We start from the raw sequence: 14,210 nt of genomic DNA, 5'->3' as shown, positions 1-14,210 counted from the left end.
CTGAAGGATACATTGTTCAACCTCAAGGTTGTAAAAAGGTTCATTCTTCCACCCAAAAGGGTTAATTCTTGAACTTTTCAGATATCAAAATTGAACCCTTTGCGGTGCATCTACGCTCCCTGGTTTTTATTTTTCCTCCTTAATGGGTTACATATATATACTTTATATATATATATATATATATATATATATATATATATATATAAAGTATATATGTAACCCATTAAGGAGGAAAAATAAAAACCAGGGAGCGTAGATGCACCGCAAAGGGTTCAATTTTGAATACATGCATGTATTAAATAGACACACACACACATATATATATATATATATATATATATATATATATAATATACAATATTACATACAATATGTATATATATTATATATATTATATATCCTGCTGAAATAATGGAGATGTTCAAGCTTAAAGTACAGCACAGTGTTCAGAGTTGTTCAATCAAACACATACTCCTTAGCAATGCCAACACATACTCCTTAACAATGCCACCACCAATTCATTGTACATGCTGCTCATACTTCATGTTTGGCACACACTTTGCACAGAGAAATTAAAACATATCTGCATCACAGATGATTACATTTCATGTTTGTTTAATAAAGTCTTGGGATGATAAAAAACGAGGAAAATTAAATAAAGAGAAATTCCCCATTTTCGTACATTATCTAAGTACAGTTCATCATTTGGTACATACAAACTTGTCACTTTCATTTGTCAAGATGGATGCATTTCTGCATTCACACAAAATGCACATGTATTAATTTCATAGGCTAGGTTTTCATCATTCAAAACAAAGAATTAAGTCCAATCAAGTTTTTGCATTATAATGTAATACATGTACAATTAAGAAAGTTAAATACAATACATGTACATAACATATACTCATATAGTAATGGAATACAATGTATATTTAAATTTTGTAAATAAGGGAAAACAATATTCCCTGATGAAAAAAAAAATGTATCAAACATCTGTCATTATATTATCATTACATCATTTCAATTCCCTATAAGAATTTCTTTATGACAAAAAATAAACATAAAAATCTTTCCCAGCAGAGAAAAAAAAATGAAACATTTGCAATCCATGTGCATTGTGCAAAAAGTACACTTTTATCATCTAAAGAAAGCAGAGCTGTTAATTCCAGATGTTGCATTTGCAAGCAGTTACAACACAGTGAATTCAGGTAAAAAAATAAAACAGTTGAATAAAAGGTATACATGTACATTACAAAACCTTCATGGTTAGTTTCCACATGCATAGAAGGAAACAAAATGGCCACAATACTTTCCAGCTACATGTATATGCAAATGAACGAAAATACTTCATAAATTAAAGATTAATATCTAGAGACCTTCAAGAAAGAAGGATCATTAACAAGTAATCAAAGTACAGTACACAAATATTGGTAGGATTTCCGTGAACACATCTTTACATGGCTAATGTTTACATACTATAATTGTAAAGGTTAGTATCCTCACCTGTTACATAACAGAAGGAAAAGAAGGATACCAAGTTTGCTGAAACTGCAATAAAATAAATAATCAACACCACTAATACACACACACATGCAAATTGTGACAAGCAAAAAAGGAAAAAGGATCCCCCCCCCCCTCCTTCCTCTAACAGCATCCAATTAACCCAAAGTATGGGGATATGTCTATTCCATCGATATAGGGATGGCATTTGTAACTAGAATCACATTGTACGAGATATGATAGAAGAGAGAGGAACACTCAGAGATAATAGTAGGATAGCATAGGCAGGATAGGAGAGGCATAAAACAGGAAGGTACAGGAATTGTCCAGCTTTATACAGAAAGCTTGAATGATACCACTGTACTACAGTGTAATTCTCAGTGCTGGCTCAAGGCTAAAATTCATCTTCCACCCAAAACATCAAAATGCAGCTTATATTCATAAGCAAGAATGACAAGAAAACCAAACTACTCTAGCTGCAAGAATTTCTATAACAACCTCGAGGATGATAGTACTGTACAAAGTGTCAGCATACAAAACAATACATTTTTTTTAGTGTTTTAGTCATTTAGGCAGAGGATGATACACAATGCAAAGCAGATACAAGTATTAACTCATCACGATACAAGTAGCCACAGGGTTGTAACTCTACAGTGATTTCTTTAAAATCATTCGATGAAGTGTTCTTCACAATACAATATTACCTGCCAGTATACTACACTGATTTTATGAAGACTGTTTCAGACTGTAGTTGATTGCCCTGGACAAAGGTTTCATCATGGATGCATCTGTAGAACTGAGTGAAGTTGTAGCGATTCATTCCACGAAGACAGCTGAAGAAGGTGCCTCAGTCATGCAGAATACCTGGGGGAAAACAACAACAACAAAAGTGTTACACTCTCCTCTGTATAGTGATGCAAAAATGTACAATATATCACACATTTATTGAGAAGATTAATTTCTGGGAGGAAGGAAAACACCAAATTGAACATTTCTATGGGTTGCACTTTCCTGACAAATCACAAGTACAACACACTCTACACACCCTCTTAAGCTTAAATTTGATTGTAGGGTAACAATCTCAAAACAATGCTATACTACATGTACAATGTAATTCTAGAACTTTAATAGACCATACACTCTACACTGAAAATTTGAAAATGCTCTGCCATCTGGATGAAATATATGCCAATGAAGAACAGGTGAAGTCAAAATTACTTGTGAGGGCCATCAACCCTCTCCATGAAAAAGGTCATACTGATCATGTACCGAGTTTTCACATTCAATGCAAAAATGCAGATTAACCTTGAACTGGGAACAACTGTTGATTGAGAGAAGAGAGATGACCAGTCCAGTCGTATACTAGTACTGGGACAAACGTCTTGTCCAGGATCATCCTCCTTTTATGTTGATGCAGTGACTGCATCAGCAATTCGGTACAGCGTATTTGGCCCAGTATACACTGGACTCCTGTTATAATGAGGTCCTCAGGGCCTACAGTTTTCTTTCGTTTTATCAAAGTTTTGTTGCAACCAAACAAGTAAACAATAAAGCAACAAATGTAGAGCCAATAACATTATGGCCTCAATTTCTTTTTTGTTGTAACGTTACTTATCAGAACAGGAGTGCACTGTGTGTATGTATAAAGACTGATGCATTAAAGAGTTCCATAAATAATACATCTGAACATACAATGCAAAAAAAAAAAAAAAAAATGAGACACAGCAGTCTCGTGATCAACTCACAGTATTGTTCTTTGGCAGATCCAGTACAGGTCAGTTGCAGGTTAGGTGGCAGCGACATATGGCAGCAGACTTTTCCGGACTTTGCGAAATGTTGGCAAGGTTTCTTTCTTCCTTGGCGTTGTAGTGTTGCGATTCCTGCGTTAAATCTATTAAGCACATGTACAAAAGTAAACCGAATACATGGTATGTCATCTTTGATAATCCAACTAAAAAACAACAGTAATGTAGAGCTGTGCAAGAAAGAATTGGATGCTATATACATGGCCACAGGAACCAGGGGGACTCGGGCCCCTAATTTTTCGGCACAATACAAAGGAAAACATTATAATTGTCCCCACTTCGGGTCCCCATCCCCCCCACCCCCAACTTTCTTTACCCGAAAGTGTGTAAGTGGCACTAGAAAGAAATACATGTAGATAAAAACCTGGAAGTGTGAGCACCATAAGGATCTGTTTTTGCGCTGAATACTTTTTCGTTTTGTTTTGTTTTGTTTTTTTGCTTGTAAGCTGAAACCAGGAAGTGTCACCAGAAGTTGCATTCAAGGCCTTTTTTTTTTTTTGCTTGTTAGCTCATAAAACTAGGAAGTGCCCCCCCCCCCCACTTTTGAAAACCTTCCGTCAACAGTGATACAAAGACTCTGCATGGCATACTGCAATTAATCTTACAAGATTAACCATTCGATCTTTGCAACTCTTACAGATAATTCATGCTGCATTTGCAACATTCATAAGAAAACAGTTTTTATATCAAAGGGAGCAAAAGTGCATTTTCCTGGCCTGCAGAGAAAACTCACCTTTGCCTTGGTGTCACAAGTAGAGAAGAAGCTTTGACATCAGGTTTCATACCGAGAATACTCCCAGGGAGTAGGATGCAGTTCAGCGCAGCATAGTCCATAATGAAACAAACAACATCCTTCATTTGCTGTACGGACAAGGATGCTTCAAACACCTTTGACCTGAAGAAAGAAAGAAAGAAAGAAAGGGGAAAAAGAAAGAAACTTGCAATGGTAACACAGAAATTTGAATTTACATTGAACTGTTCATGTGCAGTAGGCCCTATAACAAATCTGCAGGTAACAGTGCCGTCAATGCGATACAAAGCATAAGGGTCTGAGTAACGTACATTTGCTGTACCGGTACGGGTACCAATTGTAACCTCAAATTTACCACCACCCACCAGTTTAATATGTAGATGAATGATGTCTGCACAGCGCATGGTGATGTCAATAGGCTATTATATAGATTGCTCACACTTAATACAATGTACTAGTCTGCTACATGACGTACAACGCTGCTGGCAACTTGTATTTTCACTTCGAAATCAGTATAATTATGATTGACTGTTGTTCACCATGTCCATAGATATAAAGTTTGGGCCATAAAGTTTATACATGTACTGTAGATCTACTTGAAATATCTCTTTCTTTTCTTTTTTTTTTTTTGATAATCAGTACCGGTATCATCAGCTTCACACCCTTGCCACACTGACACAGCTAAACCTTTTAGTCTAGCTAGTCGGCCACTATATACCGTACAAGAAACTTTATTATACCAGTATAGGATTTTACTGTACTCAGTCTGCACTACTGTGGTACTTGGTACTGACTGCGGCACTGTGCAACCAAACCCAAGTAAGAAGGAATTTCTTTCACACTGATGATTACTAGCTGTACCTCCTCTGCCTTAGTACAGTTTGATGCACATTCTCTCATTCAGTGTTTCAATCACCGGTATCCGTATCATGTGTGTCACCGCCGACCGCGACTCTCACACAGCTTATCATGCAGACTGTATCAGGGGCATGCAGATATGACTAGTGACAGTGCGCGATCGAGTCTTAGTCCCATACACAGTTGTACACTGTGGGAGCCCGAACGCTTCGAGTTCGGGCAGGTCGCAGCAGTTAATAGCCTACTGACTCTGTAGACTGTCTCATATAAGCACATGCAATAGAAGACGAAACAGTATCACAAATCACTATACATTAAACTACCATTAAATTAAACAATGCAAACTGTTTTGCCTTATTTCTTGTCGATAGTCTCACTCAGAATGCGTGAGACTTGGTAACTCTGCTAAATGGCAGTAGCAAGCAGTAGTAACCGTAAAGAGGCCCGTATTACTTCCCATTTATAGGTCATATGATTTTGCATGTACAGTGTATTAATACACGCGTGAACGTGGTAACAAAGAACGGCACGACAAACGATTGAAATTAGGCCTATTACCGAAGAATTGAAGGATCTAGCCGTACAGAAGCAACCCAAATATGTCATGATTTACAAAGTGATCATTTACTCACCTTAGTCTTGTATAAATCAGCAAGTCTTGCAACGAAAAAGCCCCGCTTCAATGCAATTGCACGGGAGTTCTAGAACGAAATGGAAGTGAACTGTCGCGACGCTTTGCTTTGTGACACGTATACACATACTGTACAGTAGCTAGCTCGCTGTATGCCTCGATCGTCTTCTCTGATGTGAGTGATTGGTTAATTTCCGGGATTGGCGTGTTAGTCTTTGGTCACGTACTGTTTATGAAACTGGCACGAACAAAAAATGCTATTTCATTTTATCAAACACCAACAAACATCTTTATATTGATTGATTTGCAATCTTAAAGATGAACATCATCCACAATTCAAATCACTACTGATACTGCATTACAAATCATAACATGTTTGAACGCAACACTATGATCTAGGTTTTTGTAGCAGACTAACTCTTCTATTTGGAGACGTTCAAAAATTAAACTTTCTCAAAGGTGAACCCCATTCGGAGTAAATAGCACCCATAGAAGTTAAATATTCAACCCTAGTCCACGCAAGGGTGCATTGGGTCAAATTCAACCCCAAATTGAACCCTGATTTCTTAGTGTGTACCTAATATTAATACCTTGCGTGCAATATACCTAAATCTATGCACGCAATATAGTAGATCGGTCAAGGACTTGGACGATTCAATAAATAATCTAGATGTCTTGGTGATAATATTTATTATATTTCCCCAAATAACCATCTTTTTCTTCTCCGCCTTTCCATACGAATTGACCGAAAAAAAGCAACATTTTATTGTTCCTTGTTTTAAACCAGACAATGTTGGAGAGATATAAATGTTTGCAGGGTTAGAATTATCTCATTTTGTTTCCAAGTAGTTTGATATTAGTTTTGACCTTCATGACAGACTCACTATTACATTCAACGTGACTATATAGTGACAGTCTACTCCATATTCAAGGTGACTTCAAGAACAGGGATAAAAAAATGAAAAAGATCGGTGGAGGAATTTGTTATGAAATTCATTATAACCATACAGTGAAAGATGTCATAGTGTCACTGCTCCGTAAGACTCCCATTAGTTTGTCTGTAGGTATTTTCATGATACTCGCGTTAAACTCACGTTTCCTGAGCACATGGAATTTCATTGATTCTCCAACCATTCTACATACTTGTTTGACTTTAATTGTTTGACTTTTGTTTAACATCAATTTGAACTAAGTTCCCGCAAATTTTGTCGATTTAATCGATGTCACAGCACTGGCTTTTAATGAATATATTTCCAGTTTCCTATCAATACAGGGCTTTTCACAACATTGCCTACTCAGGGTCTACACTACATTAGCCTTCGAAGTTCGTTATTTGGAAGGTTCTTTAGTTCGAAAACGAAATAAAGTTTGTAATTCTCAGATTCTGTAAGGGCGTTAGTACATGAATTCGATGTTTTTCATTTTTGTATTAACCAACCTTATTTCATTTTCAGAATATCGAAACTTTGGAATAACGAAACTTTTTTTTATCATTTTCGGACCAATGAACTTTCTGAATAACTTCAGCATTTATTTTTAATGTCTTGTGCTTTAAATGCTTGGATTAGGAACACAATTTTATTTTCGGATTTGATATGGCAGAATATGACTCATGTCGTCAGGAATAATCATGTAGGATGTTCTGACCTGGGGCTTGAATTCTTATCAGTGCCTTTCGCATATGAATCGTTTTCTATCATCCATCCCATATTTATCACAATAGCTACTGTAGTATGATGTTCATCGTTCCGAAAGCCAGAATATTACATGAGGAAATATAGTATAATATGCAACAGAGAATGCCAAAATGTTACTGCACAAAATCTCTGCTCGTACAAGCCAATTTGCAAGCTTGTGGAACTTTGACTGCAGCAGGACTTTCACAAAAGGCTTGACCAGACACGAGACTGCACGTGACAAAAAACATACCGCAAGGTGAAGAGTGAATCTCCAAGGAGACGCACGGATCGTTTTTAGTCACGTGATGTCGCAGAAGTCCAGTGAACTTTTTCAAAGACTCGTCAACTGTTCATTTGCAGATGAAACAGAACCCCAGTGTTAGCGCTTCAACATAGTTCTAAAATGTGAGTTACGGATAGAAACAGCCACTGTAAAATTGTTAATTAATGATAAGTATTGTTAAATGTACAAAATGTGAACAATAGTTAGAATAACATTGCCTCTTTTAAACCGTCTACAGTTACGGTTTATTGAGAAAAATAGTGATATCTCCTTATATTTTAGGCTTTATCGCGAAATGTTTATACGGTAGGATGTTTCGTGATACAACTTCCAAAGTCCTAACTGCATGTTTTGAAAGTCTGATATACACATACAGGTCAACAATAGATGCAAACAGAATGTAGTCACTTCACAAAGATTATATTTCCTCTCATATTTCCATATCTTAATTATAGTCTTTTTTTAAATCGACGTGTCACGAAATAACTATTAGTCTCAATAATTCATGTCGAGTATGTTAAGGCAAACACGTGTGCCCGCACATGCGGATTTTGTAGTGTGCGTTTCACATGCACAATCGAATCAATTATCACGTCATTCTCACTATTCCGAGGGAAAGAAAATACAAGAACCCTGTCGCATGAAACTAGACACGCTGCATCTTCTGCATGTGTTGCGGGTAATTGAGCTGCAAAATCTTGTAAACATCGTCCGGAGGTTTTTTTTTTTTTTTTTTTTTTTTTTTTGTCAAACTGTTTGGCAAGCCCTATAAGAGGGATCATGTTTCGCCATTGGGATGAAAAATAACAACGCAAAGCGTAAGCGACATCATCAACAAACAAAATTGCCTTGTCCTCAGTTTCAATGTGAAGAGACGAGGAAGGGGTCGAAGTGAAGAGAGGTGACCAGTACTCGAGTCAGTCCATGTTGTTTCTGATGGCGCCACCAAGGTGTCTGGAGTACCTCTCCAACACACCTTTCCGTGGTAGATGCGTGCGTGTCACGCGCTGCACATCGTGTATCGGTGTTTTCATCAAACGCCGGTTCTAGCGTTCCAGATTTCACGTAATGTATATAGATGTATACGTTTTCAAACTATAGGCCTACGTGATTTTTGGCTCTCTTTTTTTAAACCCTCAAGATTTTTCTCATGATTTCCCGTCTTACACAGAGAATTGCCTTTGCACTACCCCTATTCTTGTAGAAAAGGCACTGGGAAATATTCTTATGTAGCATGAATGTTCACCTGTTAATGCGACATTTACCTATAAAATGCCACATGATTATAGACTTAGATCAAACAAATACCAGTCTGTCAAACTGTACGGAAATTGCGTTTGGAAGTGGAACTGAGAGATTAGACCTATACCTACATTTCCCCGATACTAAAGGCGCCATTCTGGCAAGTATAAGAGCTACTCCGCCTGACACGACCGTGCCATCAGACAGCCGCTAAAACTGGACGACAGGAGTTCGCCTGTTAGCAGCAGCTGCACTCACTTGTAAATAATCGGAGGAAAAAATGGGAAAGATTTTATCATAGTAAAAGGCCTCAATGACTTGTATATAATGACATGACAACTCAATTAACTAAAGTACAGGCCTATTGAAGTAAGCCAAGCCCGATTCTGAGACTAAAAAGTGTTATTTGCAACGATTGAATGACAATTTCAAATTTCACTTCATCGTGACAAGGCTGTGTAATATGTATCACAAAATTCGAGAGGCCCACCGTGACGTAATTAATGTCTAGAAACAGGAATTGGATTGTGGGGTGTGTGTGTGTGTGTGTGTGTGTGTGTGTTCTCATTAAGCCGTCAATTTTCACCTCGTGAATATTTGGTGCGACTAGGAAGTGGACTTGGGCTCCTAGAAGAGGAGGTTTCCTGGAGGGGCGCCATTCCACGAATCAAAGTTTCATTTTCCTTGAACAGATCAGCAAAGTGAATCCACAGGTCAATGTAATGGAACCTCCACTACAATCAGTCATGATTTCCCACTATCATCATGACAATTAAAAAAAATGTTGCTTGTATAGATATACATCCACAGCGATACCTTAGATAGGACAGTAACTCTGATAACATCTATTGCACTCGGTCTACCATGAAAATTAAGGTGACCTAGACCTGGACTATGAAGTGGCCCGGATACAAGAAGGATATATCCCACTCAATTTGGGTTCGTGGCTTTGGCAAGCACTAACGAATCCTTCAGAAAGCACAGTGCAAGGAGAGACGGATTTCTTACATGTTGCAGGGAAGACAAACCCCCCAAAATAATGTGGAATAGGCATTACAGGAAATGCACACTGTCTTGCACGTAGGCACGTAGGCCGGGTGCTGTTTTTTTGTTTGTTTGTTTACGTTTTGTTTGTTTGTTTGTTTGTTTGTTTTTTGTTTGTGTGTTTGTTTGTTTAGTGCAAGCCTTACTACAAACCCAATCTCATATCTTTGAATTCTCTGAAATATGAGATCATGGAACTTGAACATGTCCATCGTGACTCCACTGTATTCATTACGTCATTGTCGCCTGAGTCGATTTACGGCCTTTTTAGCCATTCTGCGTGCATCAATTGTGTCGGCGGTCGACATTCAAGGGTAATTCTCCTTTCAGGATGTAAGACATACACAGACATGACGATTAGCTCTAGGTTACAGATTCTAACTTAATCATTTCGTACAAAATATGACTTGTCAGCCCACTGACTGTCTGATTAATAAATTATTACAATTTGTAAAAAATCTATTATGGAGAGACTAAATCCAAACCTCTTTTCGAATTCGCTAAAAGCGTGACATTAACTCATCGACTCGGTGATTGCGACCTTAGATGCTAGTCCGAAAATCTTCTTATTCCGGGGTCAGTTTTTTATGACACTTACCTTTTATCTATATTTTAGCTTTAGTTAGGTCTGCTAAAGAAAGTCTATTTACATCGGATGTATGGAACTCCCCTCAGCTCAGAGCGAAGAAGAAATGGCAGCGCTCCCGGGCTGCTCAAGGAGGTATACTGTTAGTACCTTCTTGGTGTGCCGTGGCTTGATGCTAAGACACACATTCCCCGCCTGCATTACAATCTATGTCCAGGGGAGATTATCTAACTTACCTCCTTGCACAGACCTTGCACTCTGCACTCCGTTCTAAACAATTCGATGTCATCAAAATGCCTTAATTTCTTTTATTTTCAGATAAGAGTGTACAAACATGACAAAGTTACAAGAACATTGGATGTTTTAAAGAGTTGATATTTCTAGTTTGTTTCTAGATTGAAAAATGAAACATAGTCATTCTTTTTGTATTCTTTTTTTAATCTTCACCATTCATTTCATTTCATAGGGACTTGCTTTCATAAAGAATTGCCTTATACCCTCTTTTTAACTTCACAATCTACTCCAGGTTTCTGCATTTTCTCATCTTGATCGTACATAGAGAATATAGGTGACACGTGTTCCCATCTTCTTTAACATCTATTTTTTCTTTTATTATGCTCACAGACGCACGCATCATGTAATCACCTTCGCACTGACAAACCGTCCCTCGAAAAAAAGAGTAGCTAACCAACCAACCAACACTGATTGCTTCTCATCCCAGATTGCTGAACCTTTACGTATAAATAATTGTTTGAAGTACCAATAATCATTGTTATCGTTATTTTCAGATATCACTGCCACCCTGCCTACAATGATTATATTAATCACCATCGGTCATGTCGTGTGAGATCGATATGAGTATTTATCAGTAACGCAACTACGACAATCATTGTCAGGTGCGAGGGGCATCATGCAATTTTTTGCGCCAAAACCTGCCATGATCTGCTGGCGGAAGTCGCTATCACCATGGCGATTCTGAAAGCCGCCTTGATTCGTATGGAATTATATGGGCAAGTAGCGTGCTATTTAGCTTGCCAGACCAGCAGGTGGAAGGACGTACAGGTAAAATCAGATGAGACTCTGGTTTCTAATTCTCACGCAATGTCGAGGCACTTCAATTGCCGAACAAGTATGTTTTGTCTGTTTTGTTTTGTATGGTTTTTGTGTGTTTGTGGGTTTTTTTTCTGTTGATATTGCTTTGGTTTGCTGATTCATTGTGAATCGACGTAGAAAGATGTTGTGCAGAGAGTCCCTTTGAGTCAACCTCGATGTAGTGATATAAACATGTAATTGCAGTCGTTTATTTGATGACCCGCGAAGATTTGAGCAATCCAGCTGGGTTAGTGCTTACAAGGCAAGCTGCGAGAGAACATCGCGCTTCCTTCCTCCCAGGCGCAAAATATCGAGCAGACGACCCTGAGTGATCGTCATATGACCGATAACAAATTAAAAAGCAGCAATGTCATGGCTGGGTCCGTCTCGTCTACCTTGGATTCGGCGGCTCTTCAGACAAACAACAGATAACCTATTTGATGAAATCATATTTCTATGTTTATTTCTTTTTCTTATCTTCTCATTTTTTTTTTGCGGGGGGGGGGGGAGGAGGAGAGTTTTGCATGGCTGCATCCTCATTTTTTATTTATTTATTTATTTATTTATTTTTTTTTTGGGGGGGGACAGTTGAAATCTAACAAAACCATCTAACGTACATGGCAGGGTACAGCATGATGAATGCGCGTAACTGGTCAACAAGCACAGCTGGAAAACATTTTTTTACCTGAAATGAGTGCCCAATTTCCCATTTTTAGAAGCTATAAAGTGTGATCAAAAGAAGGTTTACACAAGCTTTTCCACAAGGTTTTACACTTGTACACAAAATTAAGACATTAATACAAGTAACTATTTCGCAAGGTTTCTGGCTATTTGTACTGTGGTCAGCGAGTCCTTTGTGACGTCGTTTAGAGAATCTCATATCAGTAAGATTGAAGAGAGATGTCACCCAGGCAATATTTGAAAGTCCCTTCGGTTGTTGAAAATGCCTCCATCATCCTAGTTTAGTCTAGTTTTGTTTGGTTTCCTCGTTTGTGACTATTTTCTCTTCAAATCACCGCTCATGATAATTCATGAAAACGCCTAGTAAGCATATCAGCTAGTATTACGAGCCTCTATTTTTGGAGTAATATCAGATCATCTCTGTGTTTTTTTTTTCTTCTATATTTTAGGTGTTGAGACACGGATTGCAGGGTGCTTTGTGCTTGTTTGTTTTTTGTTTGTTTGCTTGTTTTCTTATGGGAGAAAAGGCTATAACAAAGGTGCATTTTTGCTTACTTTTTCTTTGGAGGATGGAGAAAAACTTTATAGCCAAATCCACACTTGTTGTCATAGGTTTCACTGAGTTTTTCCGTTTTGTTGACTATGTACCCGGTAAACACAAGATCCCGCATGCAGGCATGCGTTGTGTTCAGATCGTTCGGAGGAAAGGAGCTACTCATAAGCGTACAATGATTTGTGCTCACTCTGATTCATATCCTGACTGCAAGCCCCTGGACGGTGCTGGATCTTGAAGAATTCCCACATCCTTCTCGATATCTCTAATCACCTTGTTAAGGAAGAAATCCACTCCAAAATCTTATCAATTTCTTATAAGAAGGAGGATAAACTTCCCTGCAGAACAGTGCAAAAAAAAATCAAAATCGGAGAAGAAATAAGGAAGTTATGACATTCTGAAATTTCCAAATTTTTCGGAAAACACTTCTTTACCAGTCGTTATGAATATTCAAATCTGCAAGGTGATCACGTCATACTCTCACAATTTCTTCTTTATCTTATTCATTTTATATACAGAATTTAATTAAAAAAACCTCACATTTCAGCTGTATAAATATAAGACTTGCCTTAACACCACCCAAAATAAAAAGGAACAAATGCTAACTGATATATATCTTGGTATGAGAATATACTTTTACCTGTATTAGCTAAAAATAATTTTTCCTAACTTCATAGTTATATGAAATACATGAAAAATTGTGGAGGCATGACATCATTAACTCGATCATTCAAATATTCATTAGGACTTGTCAAGTGATATTTTCCAAAAAATTGTGAATTTCAAAATGTCATTAAAAATATCTTCCTATTACTTTTTTTTTTTTGGGGGGGGGGACATTTCGTCGACGAAATGACTGATTTCGTAACGAAATAGGCCATGCGACACATGGCGCTCCATACAAAACTACGGTCTTTGTCCATGGTTTAAAGATTGTTCCACCTTCGTGAATTCGGGCCAATGTGTCTATATCGTGGACCCTTTTTGCTTTCATAATTGATAGTATCGAACTCGTGGGCCTTATTTGCCTAGTGTCGAGCTCATGGGCTGTATGACTCGTGGCCTGTATGACTCGTGGGTGTCAAGCTTGTGACGTGCGCCCACACCTTGCTTTTCATGTCTTGCTGAATTTGTCATAATTATACTCCTGAATAGTTGACTGTACAGCTCTTTTCAGCATTTCTTCTCGGTATAAGTATGTGCTCATTTCCTACGAACTTGGGTGTATACTCCATAGCATGGAAAATGCGGAAAGTCAATATACAATTAACGATAAACAGGACAGAGTGGATCGGTGAGAATTGGATGCACGAGTTCAACTTTGGAACTGCTTAAACCCACGAGCGCAGGTAGTAGGTTAAGGCTGATGTCAAAGTCAAACGAGAGTATCCAATTCTACCGATCCACTAAATAGGCCCGGTCATAATTCGTTTTATAGAATAGGCCTATAAATTCATGAAATTCAACTCTTTTTCCCCAACATGCGTCCGCTACACCTACAATGC

General features: G+C 37.9%; 1 long non-coding RNA gene across 1 annotated transcript; it reads right to left on the bottom strand.

The window, feature by feature from the left end:
- Positions 1–1,641: 1,641 nt before the first annotated feature.
- LOC139737491 (uncharacterized) lies at positions 1,642–4,167 on the bottom strand. The gene is made up of 3 exons (XR_011711379.1): positions 4,039–4,167; positions 3,246–3,391; positions 1,642–2,364 (listed from the first exon to the last, which is right to left on the bottom strand). It is a non-coding gene; the product is annotated as an uncharacterized lncRNA (long non-coding RNA).
- Between the last annotated feature and the right edge of the window lie 10,043 nt (positions 4,168–14,210).

Source organism: Diadema antillarum, unplaced genomic scaffold, assembly GCF_040938485.1.
Source record: "Diadema antillarum isolate AM-2024a unplaced genomic scaffold, OU_Dant_1.0 seq00000693_RagTag, whole genome shotgun sequence".
Classification (NCBI taxonomy): Eukaryota; Metazoa; Echinodermata; class Echinoidea; order Diadematoida; family Diadematidae; genus Diadema; species Diadema antillarum.
The sequence above is the reverse complement of the archived record's forward strand: the minus strand, read 5'-3'. Positions and strand labels throughout refer to the sequence as shown.